The sequence below is a fragment of the Falco biarmicus genome, chromosome 4 (genome assembly GCF_023638135.1).
Source record: "Falco biarmicus isolate bFalBia1 chromosome 4, bFalBia1.pri, whole genome shotgun sequence".
Taxonomy (NCBI): domain Eukaryota; kingdom Metazoa; phylum Chordata; class Aves; order Falconiformes; family Falconidae; genus Falco; species Falco biarmicus.
The window spans coordinates 9,259,313-9,276,013 of record NC_079291.1 but is presented as its reverse complement, the minus strand read 5'-3'; positions in this window follow the sequence as shown (position 1 = coordinate 9,276,013).

Sequence of the window (16,701 nt, the reverse complement as noted above, 5' to 3'; positions counted from 1 at the left end):
GCCTAGAAAATCAGCTTTGGATTTTTGGTGTCAGTAAGTGTGCCACATCTGCCACAGCACGGACAGCAGAATTCAAGGTGGACTTAGAAGCATTTGCATTTTCTGGTATTTGTGACCTGCATGAAAGATGGATGATTTGTGGTACACTCTGAGAAATTAGCTAGCCTTTAGAAGGAAGTTTACTTTTCCTCTCTAGTCTTCAACTGGACAGCAAAGACTTAGTTCATTACCTGGGGATCTCCAAAATAAAACATTTTGAGCCCATATGCAGAAAGGCAGGAAAGTTCAAACTCCACCCCCCACTCCCCCCTTTTTTTTCCATAGCAGGTTCTTCCCTACTTGCAAGCACTGAGCCCCTACTGAGTTGACTTCATTAAGACCATAAGAAATGTCTAACTAATTTGAGGAAACAATGAAGAGTGAGTAGCATGAGGCTGAGGAGCACTATGCCCACCCCCACTGCCCTTGCCAGTGGTTCTTCGCCTCTACGTCCTGGATAACCACCCAAGGAACCAACATGCCTTTCGCATGTTGCTCTTTATTTCTCTCAACTCAGTTTGTTGGAGGCTACCAAACCCCCAGCATCAAATAAGCACAGCCAGTGTTCATCTTCACTGGAGGGTGGATGGGAAAGGCTGTCTTCTGCTTTCCATGAAGGGATGCTACCCTGCAGCTCCAGCAGCCATTCCCAGTCCATGTTGTTCCCCTGCTGCCTCAGCAGTGGTGTCTCACCCCAGGGCTGCTCAGCCTGCCCACACCAGTGGCGAGCTCAACCTGGCATTAGCCATGACATCATGGGGATCCCTCAGTGTCTGTCAGGCTACTGACACAGCTGCTGAGGTCCCAATTGCTCCCTCCTAACATGGGTCTTCATGACTCCTGCTAGTACTGACTTCATAGGGTTGGGACACCCTTCTTCTTCACGTAAGAATGCTATCCTTACAGGTGCAGTTTGTGCCTTCTGCTCTTCCTCCATCTCACCAGCAAATGCCCCCATCTCCCAGTAACCCCCAGTCCCAGGCTGAGAGATACAGAAGGAGAAGGGAGGACTATGCCTACAAAGGGTTTATCTGTGGCATTTCCCTAACAGCATTCTATTCATTTAGCAGCATCTCTCAGCATTTCCCCATGGACAGAAATTTTTAGTTGGCTTGTAGAACGTAATTTTTTTCACTATTTTCACAATTTAAGTGAATTGGTTTTACAACCAAAACAGAAAAGGTGGGCAATGAATGACATCTGTTAATTTCAATCCCTGCGTAATGCCCAAGTGCTTAGAAGTTCTGAGCAGAAGTGAGCAGGGAAGGGGGCAGGGCAACTGAGCAATGCCACGAAAAATGAAAGTCATCTCAAAACTGAACATCAGACGGTAATTGAAAGCAGCTGCACTTTTTAATTTAATGCCCATCCTAGATACAAAATGAAAACAGTAGCTACATCTGTAATAAAATAAAGCCCTAAAGCAGTCCTAACTAAAAGCGATGTCAGATACCACAGACCTGGTCTTCTACTGGCTGATGAAAAAAAGTACCAGGGTCACTTGGCAAGTGCCAAGTGATGTCATATCCAAACATTTCTAAGGAACTCTAGCACTATAAGTCTTAACACTAAAATAGCTACAAAAAGTTGTCAGAAAACATTATGAATGACTAAACAGATTAATCGTCTATGCATAATAGTGAGACATACATATACAAAAAACAAGTACCTTAAAAAATGAAGTTAAATTAAATAAACTTCAAAAACAAAGAAGAGATTGCAGTAAAATACATACCCCCCTCCACCACCCCACCCATCTCCACTGACGTAAATATCAGAAACCCATGCACTGGAAAAAAAACTATGTCCTCTAAAGCAAGGTAACAAGCTAGACGGGGAAGACCATACCAGTGAAGGCACTGCATCCATATTTCAAGTGTTTTCATGATTGATGATGACAGATCCTTTCCTGGCTATGAGCGGTATAAGAAAGAATTATTTTTCCATTGGCTTTCCTTGGGCATACAGAAAACAAGGCAATGAAACATAGATAATATGGCTGGCAAGAATGTTCTCTGGATAGTCAAGAGGACAGGTCTTTAGCTTGCATATATCAGAATAGCATCATTGCCTTTACATTAATTAAGCACCTGCCCCAGCATATTAATCGTTCTCTTACTGTTCTTTTTTAATGGACAGTCATATGTATTCTAACAAAGAAATCACCAAAAGAGCTGTCTTAAACCAATGAACCAAAACAACCCCATAGTGGAAAGGTGTATCATATTGGTATTCAAAGGCTCCAGAAACAATTTGGGTAACTCAGCCTGGGATTTATTTGCAAGGAAAATGAAGATTCAGGGCATGGTTTATTTTATCTCTGCCAGGATGTGCCTGCCCATTCTTGTACCCCTAGGCTGTATGCATGCATGCCTTTATGTACTAAATGAAATCCAGTAATAGTATTCAAAATCACTCCCCAGTATGAAAAGGCTATGGGACTGCTTAAATTAGATTAACCATCACAGAGTAAGCATGTGTCTAACCCTTTACTTGGGTTCTTCTATTGATCATAACTATTTCTTTTTTTGGTATTCTCTCCAACTATATTCTAAATATAAAATGCTGTGTTTGGCGGGGACAGATGAATCGGGTGGAGAGTAGGGGTTGTCGTATTTCTCAATCAGAAACTACTAGCTTGATATGTTCCTGCCCATCTGATTGCCTCTCCTTGGACCTGAGAGCATTCGCTCCCACAGGCCCCAAAACCTGCACATTTAGAGGCCATAGCAATAACGTGTAGGAATAAACCCTTTCACTATTTCTTTGGGTATTGAAGCTTGCCTCATCTTTCTCTCCTATTTATTACCTACTTAACTACTGGCTGTACCTTGGCTCTTCTGTCCTTCAGTCCACTGGAAATTCATCTGCTCTTAATGAGGTGTCAAAAATGATTGATAATGCCTCTGTAATGATCTCTGCCTGCTCTTTAAGTACATTCAGGTGAGACTATCTGAGCATTTAGTTTGTCACTATCATTTTCTTCATTTTTCACCAGCCCAAACAACTGCTTCCTTAATTGTTTTCTCACTTTCTCAGAAACTGTAGTGAAAGTACAGGTTTGAATGCAAAGCAACAAATTCTGTACTTGCACATAGTTTGCTTGTGAAGCCTCACTAAGGTCCATGATAAGTACAAGACAGAAATCAGAGCACATGTTAGCCTTAGAGAAATGCACTCTTGTATACTTCAATCTATTGTATACTTGTATACTCTTGTATACTTCAATCTATTACTTCCAAGTGAGTATGCCTGGATCACAAATAAGCTTTGAATCCTGTTTGATCTGATGTGCCAGTCTGTGGGCCAAGTTTCTGTATTAGAAGACAGATTCTACCCTTTGATGGACACAGTTTCATTTCTGAAGGCTTTTGTTTGAACTCCATGCACAAAGCAGATGGTAAAGTCAGATTTTCAACCCAGGCCCTTAATTTGGTGTGGGTGGAATGCTTTAGAACATTGAACTTTCAATGAAAAGATAAAATTATGTGCTTTTGAGGTAGGTGGGGAAATTCTATCAAATTTATTCACATTATGGTGCCTCGGAAACATCATTATAAATTAATTCAGAGGCATGAGTGAGGCTGATAAAGCCCATTTAAAAATTAAGTCTGAAAAAAATGTTGATGTATAGGTTATCAGAAAATCTATCATGGATTTTATCTTCATAGGAAAGTGGTAGGCATTCAAACAAACACAAATCCATTTACTTCAATTTCCCCTGGTTGTAAGTAGAAATTTTATGACTACATAATTTTTTCACTGAATTTTTAGGAGTATAAATTCCTGTTTATCTCAACTGAAAAATTTAAGGCATTGAAATTGAACAGCAAAAAGTAGAGGATGTAATTTTAAAAGCATCAGGCCAGTTCTTAGGAACTAATTAGAATTCTTCCAATAGACTTTAGTGCACAGAAGCATCAATGCAATGTATGTGTTCATGCATAAACATACCAAAGCATATGTAGTGGGCTCTTCACCCTGGTGTTATAGAGGAAGCTTCACTGATCATGTTTATTAGGTACTCACCAAGTAGGCTCGTCTTGCCCAGTTTTAGACACTTGAAGCATAGACATCTATAATAAGTAACTCACTGTAGTCTCCCTCCAGTCAACGGAATGAGATAGGCATGGCCTACCTGTCGCTTAGGCATTACCTTCAGTAGAGGAGGAATCATGCTCTGAAGCATCTCTTTTCCTTCCACTTGGGAGATAACTCCATTTGGTCAAAGGATCCTTTCAGAGTCTTCCTCCTCCACATTTGCTTTTTTGCATTTGATTTGGATTTACATTTGGATTTGATGTAAAATCTGGGCAGGTCATATCAAGACAGGATTTTCCTTGCTTATTTCAGAATTTGGGTTAGGGTTAGAAAAGAGATCTGGACAAGAGGCTAATAGTCTTTTTTATTGTCTTACTTGTGGAATAGGAGTATTTCTACTGGTAAGAGGTGAAAATACAGCTCTTAGCACCCTTGCTGCCAATCTAAAAGGGAATCACTACTACAGTACATCCCGCTTCCTGGCTCAAGCCTAATGAAATGTGTGCTAGCGTTTATTACATTGATCCCTCCCTCCATCCCTTTTAAGATCTGTTTTTGCAGTTCAGATGGAACGCTGCAAAGAAAAGCTGCAGTTTCGCTGCCATCATTACTTTTTCTTTAAGTTCAGCCACATAATTCGGTTTCCTGATTTGGAGTCCTGAAGGTTTTCAAGAGTCTTTCAACCTGTCAGTCATGCTAATGTCCCTACCCAAGTAAGGCTTGTCTGGCCACTGACAGAGATCATTATGCACCCTGCACTTCTGCTCTAGGCGAGTCCCTAAGCTCACTGTCCATCCTAATCTTGTTACTCCTAGCACAGATGAATCTCTCAGCCATTCTAACTACCCAGCTGGTAAGCAGAGAAGGATCTAATGTTGGCACCAATGTGAATTTTGTACATACCACTCCTTCCCCCCAGAACTGGAGAAAGCACATTACCATTGCTGGTTGGAAGGATGCCACCCTGAAAACAGTATGCTGCTATGCCCATTGCTCTGCATAAGCTGGGGGACCTGCCCAAAGGGATCAGTTTCTAGTTTGGTAATTTTTGTGATGACAGTGATGAACATTATAGCAGTTATCCATGCTGGAAACATAACCATACATATGCTAGGCATTGGAAAGAAGTGTTTAGCTGATTTTGCAACACATCTGGTGATTTTGACCTGTACAAAGGAAAGCCAGAATGTTTTGTTCACATGAACCCAGGCATGGGAACATGCTATTTCAGGACAGACGTTTTAAATACCGCTTTTATGCCCAAGTCACATGGTGATTTTCTTTTTTTCTAAGTGCAGAAATACTCAAGTGTACATTGAAACTTTGAAACCACGTAGTCTAATGCCTAACTTAACCATTTTAATGCTTTCTTCATTCACTTCAGGTTTTGCTCTTGAAGCAGACATCTTGGGAAGCAGGAGACCTTTCCTTGTGTTTTCTGAAAAGATTTCGATAAATCTGAGACTAAGCATGAAGAGCCAGTACAGATTAAATTAGCATTTGTTATATCTTCAGTAAAGGCAAGAAGTAGGAGTGCATCCAAAGAAGAGCAACAAAGCTGGTGAAGGGTCTATAGAACAAGTCCTGGGAGAGGCAGCTGAGGGAACTGGGGTTATTTAGTCTGGACAAAAGGAGGCTGAGGGGGGACCTTATTGCTCCCTACAACTACCTGAAAGGAGGTTGTAGCAAGGTGAGTGTCAGTCTCTTTTCCCAGGTAACAAGCGACAGGATGAGAGGGAATGGCCTTGAGTTGCACCAGGGGAGGATTAGTTTAGACTGGATACTAGGGAAAAATTTGTCACTGAAAGAGTTATCAAGCACTGGAACAGGCTGCCCAGGAAGGTGGTTGAGTCACCATCACTGGAGGTATCTAAATGGCACTTAGGGACATGGTTTAGTCGTGGACTTGGCTAGTGCTAGGTTTACAGTTGGATTTGATCTTAAAGGTCTTTTCCAACCTAAGTGATTCTGTTTCTATGATTCTCTTAGCCATGAAGGCCAAACTGTTAGAAACCAATGAAATTCCAAGTAGGAAGAAAAAAAGATACACACTCATATCAGCACGATGAATCCCCTCCCCACACCTTGTTCACTCAGCCTGAAGCCGCTACAACCTACCTCATGTTTGCCACTGGTCATAACACCCACACAATTACTGCGGCTCCCTTGCAGTGGAGCAGCTAATGAGGTGCTGATAATGTATGTTCAGAAAGCACCGCCTCATTGAACGTGAGATTTCAGGTCCTCCTGCACCCAGAGCACCTGCACGGGGAAGCTGGCTGCCCAGGGCACTGTGCTGCTGCCAGCACCTGGGCCTCCCCGCGGCCTCCATTTTGCGTGCAAGGCTGGGGATGGCAGGTCAATGGAGCAGAGGCTGCCTGGCACTTCCCAGGCCTAAGTCCTCAATGAATTATTATAGATATTTCTCTATAAAACTCTCTGCTAATTGGAAATTATTTAGCTTTTGGAGGACTTTTGCTGCAAAACCAGGCTTTGGAAGCATTAGTAGTAAATAGTGCTGAGCAGGCAAGCATGCTACCATGAAAAAAATAGCATGTTATTCAACTACCGGTGTGACTGAAATGTTGTTTAACTTCAGCACTTTCTTGTTTTAATTAAACATTCCCCTTTCTTTCTTTCACAAAGAGAAGGTTGGCTAAGAAGCATAATCTTAAAAAAAATTAATTATTCAGATTTGCTGAGGACAAAGAAAGGTTTCTTTCTCAGTCAATTTACAGTGAGTCAGTCTACCAGGACCATGAATTAGCACTAGAAGAAACCCAAATGGGTAATTAGCAGCAGTAACAGCAACATCAGAGATGGGAGCTTAAAAGACCAGAAAAAGTTCTTCAGGTGCTTTCTTTATTCAGACTGGCTGGAAAATGACAACAGTGCACTGCTTCTTCAGAAACTCAAAAAGTGAACCATTTACCCTTGCCCCTCCAACCTTATTCTCAACTCTTAATCTTGGACACACACCTTCACAATCAAAATTGTAATTGCATGACATTGTTGCTGAGAAATAGGTAATTAGATGCAATGTTTCTAACATGCCAAAATCAGTGCCATATTTGGGAAGAAGGTTTCAGCTCTCACTAGCAAAATTTTATACCCATTACTTACTACTTTATTCCTATTTTCCTCATTGCTCTTTATTGGGGTATTAGATATTTGTTTCATTGTGGGATCCAAGAAGTCATGCTAAGCCTGGCACAGCTCCAATTTCAGCCCAAAACCCAAAGGAATGACAATTATACGTAAAGTGAGGCAGAACCAAAGATACAAGAAGCTGATAGCCTTATTTTGATCATGGTAATATGATGCAGAAAACACAAATTCTTTAATAGCCTGAAATTACCTAAAGTGTGTTGCAGTTCTTGCTAGTACAATAGCAGATTTCTGGGAAAAGCTTCTGTTACTTGAAATCTAAAGTTCCTTTGTGCCTATGAAGTTACCCCTATAAATCATATTGGAAATATATTTAAAACCAACCACACTTGTGAGTGATTCTAGTTTTACACTGACACAGATATATCAGTAATGCTTATTTTTAAGGATAAACTGTAATTATTAGAGAAAAAAATACACTGCACAAATAAAGTCACATATGACATATAATAAACTAGATTGGAAAAGGTCAGATGATAACAAAACCCAAACATATGCCAAAACCTCCGAATACCCATTAAGTTATTTATTGGGTACTTCACGCAGAAAAGCCTGGCTTTTGGCCATTACACTTGACAGTATAAACTTGGTAACTTAAGGTGAGTGCTTTTTGAGGGTCAGGTGATTGGTGCTTTGGTTCCCTTCCCACTTCTGTCACAAGCAGCCAACCCTACAGCAGACAGAGACCAGAGCCACATCCCTGGCTCTTCCCTGCTCCTCCAGCATCTGGTCATGCTTAGCTGGCAGCCACCTTGCAAATCAATAAACTTCTGTCAGCCCTTTCAAGAAATGCAGAAGCTGGACATTAGGAAGGGAAGGCAGCATTTTGTGTCTCCTCCTCATGCTAAGGATCCCTCCTGGAGTCAGGCAGAATCTGGAGTTCCAGAAAATATTCTTTTAAACATGGTTTTGCTGTCACACTTGTGTGCACAGCATTCAGAGTAAGATAGCATCTTAACATTAATCACCTCATTTAAAAAGTAAAGTACTCTACTTATGTGCTTGAGGATTTTGCCTTGGCTGGGGTTAACCCATAGGTCTCCCGCTAGCATTTTCTGCTCAATTAGTTCTTTCAAAAGGATTATTGAATCTACACAGATATTGTGTAATCTAGGTTAAATCAGGAAATAGTATAACGAGAAGCAGTTACATGGGGAAGGGAGGTCAAAAAAAGCAGCAACAGGAACTCAGAAAATATGAGGATATAAATAAAAGGACAGGTGCTATCTTCAGTCATGTAATGCTATGGGGACTCAGTAATTGACCTAAAAATAGAAGAGACTAAAAGAAAACATTCTGAAAAGCACAGTAGAGGCCATAACCTCAGCTGGTGTAATTCAACGTACTTCCACAGAAATGAGTACAAAGTGAATCACTACAGCAGAATAAGAACTTACATATTTATAGAAGAAGTGGCAAAAATAGCATTTGTCAGAAAACATTATTCAAAGCTAAAGAAAAAAGCTTGTCGAAGTAGACCACGTTCTCTGAACAGAGCTGTGATTACTATATTATGCTTACAGTAAAGGCAGGCGATGCATAGACTAGGTTAATTTTAAATACATGTTAAGCAAGAAGCATTTGGTAGCTATGATACAGATGGTAACAATCCTAAAAAAGAAGGGATCATGTTTATATTTTCCTCCATGACAGTATTTTTGGAATGACAATGGCTAAATCAGAACAAATACTTAAGTGGATCATGCTCAGCTGGATATGTATCTGATCAGATTTCAAACCTTGCCAGTTCTGCCCTGGATATAATTATCTCAGGCTCTGGAGAATTACTGATGGAATTTTACTTATCAGAGGCAACTGGTGATTTTAAAGGATGGGCATTCCCCATCAGTCTGTGGACAAAGGGACACCAAAGGCTAAGATTGCCTTGGACAACCTAAACCTGAATTTTAGCTTTCTGCCTTTGAAGTGAGATACTAGGTCTCCATTTTCCCCTGTTTCAAAACAGCCCTGCTCAGCTTGTTCTGGATCCCATCCTGAGCAATTTCACTGTTGAGAAACCTTGAGAGACAAAATAGATGAGGAAATGCTACTTTTCTCTTTGGCTGATATTTTTTCACTTGAATAAAAAACTTCCATAAAGTTGGAGAAATTCTGCTCCAAGAGTAAACAGGAGGAGAATGGCTGGTATGATGCAGGCCAAGAATACTGTTAAATCTGTGCTTTAATCACTGACATTTTATGCAACCGTCTATAATTAAAAGCAGAGTTTTCACCCAAAATATACCTCATGCAAGCAACATATGTTTTGTGCATTGGAGCTTAACTGTTCCTATCCTCTGAAGGAGCAACTTCATTCCTGGAGAGCTGGCACCAGACTGTTTCCTTACGATGTTGCTGAAGCCAAGCTCAGCATTACCACTGCCACACTCATAAAGATCAAGTGCGATACCCTTGTTGTTGTAAATCAGCATAGCACCATGAACTTTCATAGTACTGCACAGACTTAAGCCTAGTGAGACTGTGACTCCTACTTAAGCAGGACCATTTGACTGCCACGGCTTCATTGACTGCCACTGCCGCGGCACCAGGATAAATGCATCCAGAAGTGTTTCTTCCCACAGTCGCTAAATGCAAAGGCCTGTGGTGGAGCCAGCTTCTCAGATGCATGGTTGGGTCATTGCATCCATTCTGCACATCCATGGATGAGCAGCTTTGTATGAACCATTTCAGAATGGCATACTTTAATACAGTGAAGTAATGGTAAATGGTAAAAAGTGCTCTATTCTCTGTTTCAGTAAGGCTAAGGAATAATTTGCTAGCACAAAAATCACACTGTTTAACTGAAATTTTTTAATAGCTTTGAAAATATGTTTATTCACAAAGTAGAGTTCCAGCCTTCTCAGAGATCAACAAAAGCTATATGAGTGTGTTCTTTGAGAACTAGCGCAGCCAGCGTTATGGAAGCCTTATGGTTATTGGCTTTAAATGGAAGACAAAAAATTTAAACCAGCTCAATCAACAGCTTTGATTCACTATGCTTGTTTTGCAGCAGAATAGGCTAAAATGAAATAAAACTAATATAAATGCCTCAAGGTTACAAGGTAATTTTTCAACAAAACAGTAAAGTAACACACACAGCTCTCTCCAGAGGAACAGCAACAACAAAAAAAGCTGGAAATTGTCAACACTACTTGGAGCTGTTTGCAAAACATGAACAACTTCTCCAGAAAAAAAAAAAAAGTAAATTTTTTCACATAATTTTGAACCAGCTCTCCTCAAATGCTTAGAAATCGCTTTTGAGCCAAGCAGAGCGTTGGCACCAGCTTGAATTCTGTGCTGCAACATCATGAAACACAGTGCAGTAGGATAATATAACAACCATTCTTTTTGTCTTAATATTTCCCCCTTTGTTTTGCCCAGAATTTTTTTCATTATTTCCTTTTTGCCTTAAATACTGATCTGTTGCTGATCTGATCTGTGAACCAGCTACCTTACCCTCCAACAAACGTCTCATCAGCTGTCACTGCAAAGCTCACAGGATGGTGCAAAGTGCTACTAAAAAGCCTCACAAATAGCAAAAATGTATTGATAGCTTGATTATTTGTATTTAATAATTTTAGAAACATCTGAAACCATGCAACTAGTCACACACTGTGTCACCCCTTCTATTTTATTACATCCTATTAATGCAGACTTTGTCCAAGTCTTTTCTAAAGTGAGCCTGTACATAGATATATGAGCATACTCTGCCTTCTGCGCACAAGAGTCTTGTTCCCCACTGGAAACTCTGCTATCAGTTTCACAAGTGGTCATAAGAAATGTGCTCAGGATTGTGCAGGGGCAGAGAAACACTAAGGCAGTCTTACCATGTGTTTATACTCTCCCAGCAGAGACAAGGGTGTCTGAGGCTCTGCAATAATACAAATTTGCAGATCCAGTCTGCAGCAATGCAAGATCTGATTAGCAAGTCATAGAATCATACAATGGTTTGGAAGGGACCTTAAAGATGACCGAGCCAAGGGCAGGGACACCTTCCACCAGACCAGGTTGCTCAAAGCCCCATCCAAGCCAGCCTTGAACACTTCCAGGGATGGGGCATCCACAACTTCTCTGGGCAGCCTGTTCCAGTGCCTCACCAGCCTCACAGTAAAGAATTTCTTCCTAATATCTCATCTAAATCCACCCTTTATCCTTAATCTGTGCAAACTTCTTTGGTTAATAATAAGCAAACTCCTTCTGACCATTTAGTGAAAAACATTACAATTGGATTGTTTGAAAACCCACTTATTAGATATTTACCAGCCTGTGTGCTCTCCATGTTGACAGAAAGCCCCATCTTAAATGTTGACATTGGACTAGAACAAGATTATCTATCAAAGTGGCCAGTGGAGTTGGGGATGTTTTGAGACAAGCTCTTAAAACAAGCAGCTGATTAGTAACCAGTGTTCTCTGCAGACAACGGTATTGGGAGGATGATGAATACTATTTGTTCTCAGAAGTTGAAAACACCGCATTCATTTAAACAGCCACAGCATTGTTTTAGCTGTCATAATATAAGGCTTCTGGCGAGGTACGTGGGAGGAGTTGACATGTTTTTGTAGGCCACCTGACATAATTGGGAGAAAAACAAACAAGCAAGTATTTTTTGCAGTTTCTGCAGTTTGCAAGAGCTTGTCTGTTGGGTTCCTGCCACCCCCCTTTTTTCTCAGCTATATCCACAAGTCTAAGAAAACACAGTACCTTTTCACTTTATAACAGGCACATTAACAGGGGAAGGGAGAGAAAGTGCAAATGTGCTTGAGGACTTAGAGAAATGCAAAATCTTTGATAACTTAATTCAAAACCAACCAACCAGACAGAAATCCTTGTGTGAACTTCAGTGTTCTTTTGGTAGATAGAGATGAGCAGGAAAAGCATACTGCATTCCCCTTTATATAAAGTTTTGTACTTGCTTTGCTCAGTGGCATACCTGTAACCAGCAGTGGAACTTCTTAGTAGATGTTCCCAACGCTGACAGATCTTAGGTGAAAGAAAATAGTTTAGACAGCTGGATACATTAGAGGACCACGTAAAACACAGTTTATCTTGACCCTAAAATTCTGCCACAGAGTCTGTTTTTTCATCCTAGTCTGTCTTAAGGTTTTCTGTTGTTTCCTCAACCCCTTTTCCCAGGATAACTGCAAAAACAAGAGGGGAGGGTGAACTCAGAGAGTCAAACACCATGTAACAAGCAGCAGAAGTTTGCCTCTGAGCAAACAAGCCATTCAGTTGTCAGCTACTTTTGAAGAGCTTGCAGATGCACAAATTGATTTTCATGCTGAATCGGATGAGAAAAATGGAAGCACTTCAGTATGTCACATATTTCTAAAGCTAGACTTTCCTGGCCACCTGGTTAATACATACTCCATTAGGATGTGATGTCTGACACCGAGACCTTTAGTTGTAATGAGTGGCCAAGGATTCAGAAAATCTGAGCCCTTAATCCTCATTCGAGTTGCCGAAGTAAATATAGTATTCCCCTGCAGACGGTCCTAGAAAATACGACATAAATGCAATGTTCTCTCTTTAAAAGAGGACATTAGCAAGCTGCATGGTTTTTAGAGGAGTTCTTTAGGTCTTTTTCTCACAGTGCTAGAGCCCCTCTAACCACAGGCACAAGAGGTATAGTTAACATACTGCATTTAGAAAACAATGTCCTCAAAACATGCAACTCCTTTTCCAAACACACTTCCTCTCATTATGGATCTGGCATGCATCGGGAAGACAAACTGTTTTGCAGAGCTTGGATTTGCATGTATCTGCAGAGCACCCCCCAGCCCTTAGAGGCTACTGGGGCTTGTCATTGTTCTGTATCGATCCAGAGGACTGAATCTTGCCTTCAGCAACTGGCAGGAAGAAACAAACCAAAATGAAAAGGGAAGAAACATTGTCACAAACACCCTCACACCTGGGGGTGACCTGAGAGAATTAAATGGGTGAGCACCATACCAGCCCCGTGCATGGTGGGGAAGGTTCAGGGCACGGAGGCAGCAGCAGCACCAAATCTTGCTGCTGACCAGGTCGACAACCCAGAGAGAGCCCAGCCTACGCCATGCTGTGGCCCCAGCTGGAGCTAGAAAAAGCAGCTCCTATGTGCTTGATTCCCACCCCTCTGGCAGCAGTATCCCCATAGATCCTACTCGCATCTGCAAGCACTGTAGTTTGGCACAACAAGAAGGGGTCCTGGGCTTGGCTTCACTCTCCCAGGCTGCCCTGCACTTTTGAAATGAGGAATTGTTTTTATTATTTTAAAGAAAGATGCTTTGATTTCTATCTTTTACCTTCTTCCTAAACAGGCATTTCTAAACTTAGGGTCTTCATTAAGAATATGCTGAAGGAGCCTTGTTCTTTAAGACAAGTTTTTAATCCACTCTACTTCCAAAACAATTTGAATAATCCAGCTTCAAGTCCCCTCATTAAGGCCAGATTTATAAAATCTCAATCAGACTTTTGCTTGAGGTTTTGTAAATCTGGTCCTAATACAGGTACTTAGAGCTGGAACACAGATCAGCTTGAAGCTTTGGGGAATTAAAAGAAATTAAAGCAGCAGATAAAACCTGTACACCAAATATTCCTGCCATTGTAGCTGACAAGAGAGAATGTATACATTTTGCATGGACCTCGTCTTCCCCATCTGTTTTGGTGGCTAAATTACAGCTGCTGGGTAAATGACAGATGAAGAAATAAAGCTAAAACCTTCTTGATTTTCTTTTAGTTTTACTTTTCGACCTATCTGAAATATCTTGAGTTTAGTCTTTCAAACTTTCCAAGCCTTGATAAAGGATGTGCCAAGGATGTTTGAGTTCTTCCATCTCCATGAAGAAGCAAAATTGTTATTAAGGATTTTAAGTTCTCTTTTATCTGATGTTAATTAGCCACCAAAAAAAATTACATGCTCAGAGAGTTTGAGGTAGTCTGAATTTAAAAAAAATAATCCTGTCTCTTATTAAACATCATCTCATTTGGCTGTGGCAATTCACCACTTTGCTATTTCTCCAGTCACTGTACAACTTTACAGTCCCGGTAGGAGTTCAATTTCAGAAGTGAAAAACAAGCACAGGAGAAAAAAATAAAACCAAACCATCTATTTTATGAACACCTTTCCAGGCATCCTCCATACATCTTTTCCTTCACAGGTGACCTTTACCAAGGTATATTTGTTTAAAAGTTGAGCAACAGTCCTGTATTTCACCTGGAGTTTCTCAGCCTTTGTTGATATCAAGCACCCCAGCAGACAGGTCTGCCATCCATACCATTCACATCTAAGAATGATGAGGTTCTAGAAAAGGCTGGCAGCAGACAGCAAGGGTTTACATTTACGGTACTCAACTATATTTCATGGAATTGTAGCGATAACGGTCCCAGAGAAATTCTCATTTCCTTGGCAATGATAAGGATCTTAGGTAGAGACAGCAACTGTAACTTAAACAAGTTATATATGCCTGCAGAACAAGGTTATTTTTAAATGCAGGATGCCTGCTTGCAAACGATTCTCTGTAAATTCCTCAGAGAAGCAAGGGACATAACACTAGCCCTATAACCACTGGTTAATTAACCTCTGGTTCAAAAGTACAATTTTTAAGTTAAGAGAAAGCCTGAGACTATTATTTTAAAGGTTGTTTAAATTATTAAAATCTTGTTGGGTGAGGGAGGTACCTCCAAACTGGGAGGGAGGTATGTCTTGAGTCAACCAAGGAACATTTTTGCATCTTGGCAAAAAAAGGTACAGCATCTCACAAGTTCATTTTTAGAAACTTGCTAATCAGACCCTGTTCACTGGCAAACGATTACTATGATATGAAAACAAAGTTCAGGGAAGGTTTAGCTACAACAACATGTTAGGAACTGGTGCTAGGGTAAGAAACTTGGAGAAAAAAAAATCAGAAAATATGGTTCTGTACAGGCCATTTTGCACTCGCAAGACACCACTCACCCTGCCATGTATGTGCATGTGCACACAGAGACAATTTTGTATATATATATATATATGTATATTTGGGTGGACTAAATGCTCCAGTATCAATTTTCCAAAGGATAAATACATAGCAAAGCTAACATGATCATAATAGGCCTTCTGAACACACAGGCTTCTCACTTCTGCCTCTATGTCCCTAGAGCATACTACCATGCTCTTACAAGAAGGAGCAGAGACACAGGTCTTCACCTGTCCCTAGTACTTTTGAGTTAGACTATAACTGCTCTTTCTTAGCCCTGCTTTACTGCCTTTGCAGTGCAGCAGTGACATATTTTATATTGTACCAGATAATTCTAGGGAAAAAATAAAAAGTAACATTGAGAGAAGTTCATGTAGATTCTCCTTATCCTTCTACTCACTGATGAAAGAATATGACCTTTTCAAGATTCAATGAAGATCATAATTAAAATTAGATTCTCTTTGTTACCTACAAAGCCTTGAAGCTCTAATCATTTGAGCGCTATTCCTCTTGATCTACTTAGCCCTGACAGCTTAAGTCAGCGCTGAAGTAAACTCGTGCCAACCCAAACCCTTGTATCAGTATCTTTTTCTCTGCTAGGAACCCTTAGGCACAACTGAAATAGCAACAACAAGCGCCTTTAAACTAGACAGGCTAAATATTCTCCCAAAATTACCATGAATTTACTTCCTGTATGCTCAGTAAGGATGCTGGCAACTAAAAATGCTTTCTGCAAGAGGACCTCCACTGTGATAGAGAACAGCCCCTTTGATTTTAATGGAATCACATTACACCACTTCAGGTAGGGATCTGACCCTCTACACTTTTGGATTTCAGGCAGTACTGTGGGGAGATGGTCTCTCAGCTTATGAATTTTTAAAAGGACAGACACAGCAGCAAGAAGCATGTAAGGGATGACTTGATTTATACAGCCTGCACCCTTTTTCACTACATCTTCCCTGCATTTCAAAAGACACATACAGCTGGTTTAACACCTTTCTGTGGGAGAACAGAGCATGGACATTATTTACAATTCACTGCCTGAAAAGAAATATATCTTTCCTCTTCAGAGTTGATGAGGGCTGGGCAGGAAGACCTTGGGTCTTCAGGCAAGCTGTGGGGTGGCAATGTGGCAGTGACTGATAACTCAGCAGCCACTGCAGCAGCTGGCACCTTTTTTCCCCCGCCCGGCTCAGCGGGAGCCAGCCTCACAGCAGGAACAAGGCCCGTGGTGGGATGCCTCCTACTGACCCCGCTCACCATGCCACAGAGGTCTCAGAGGCTGCAGGTGGGAAGGGAGAAACACTCTGGCCAGGCTGGATGGGACTGGGGAACTGGTCTCCTTGTCAGAAGCATAAGCATCCTAACCCTTCCTCTCCCAGCTCAGCTTTACCCCAAATGGCCTTTCTGGAGCAGGGAGCAGCATCAATGGTGTTATGGGAGGTGGAAAACAAGTCACGGTGTCAGCAAGGGTCACAGTGACTTAACCATGGGGGAATTCCCTCTGCATCCCCCTCTC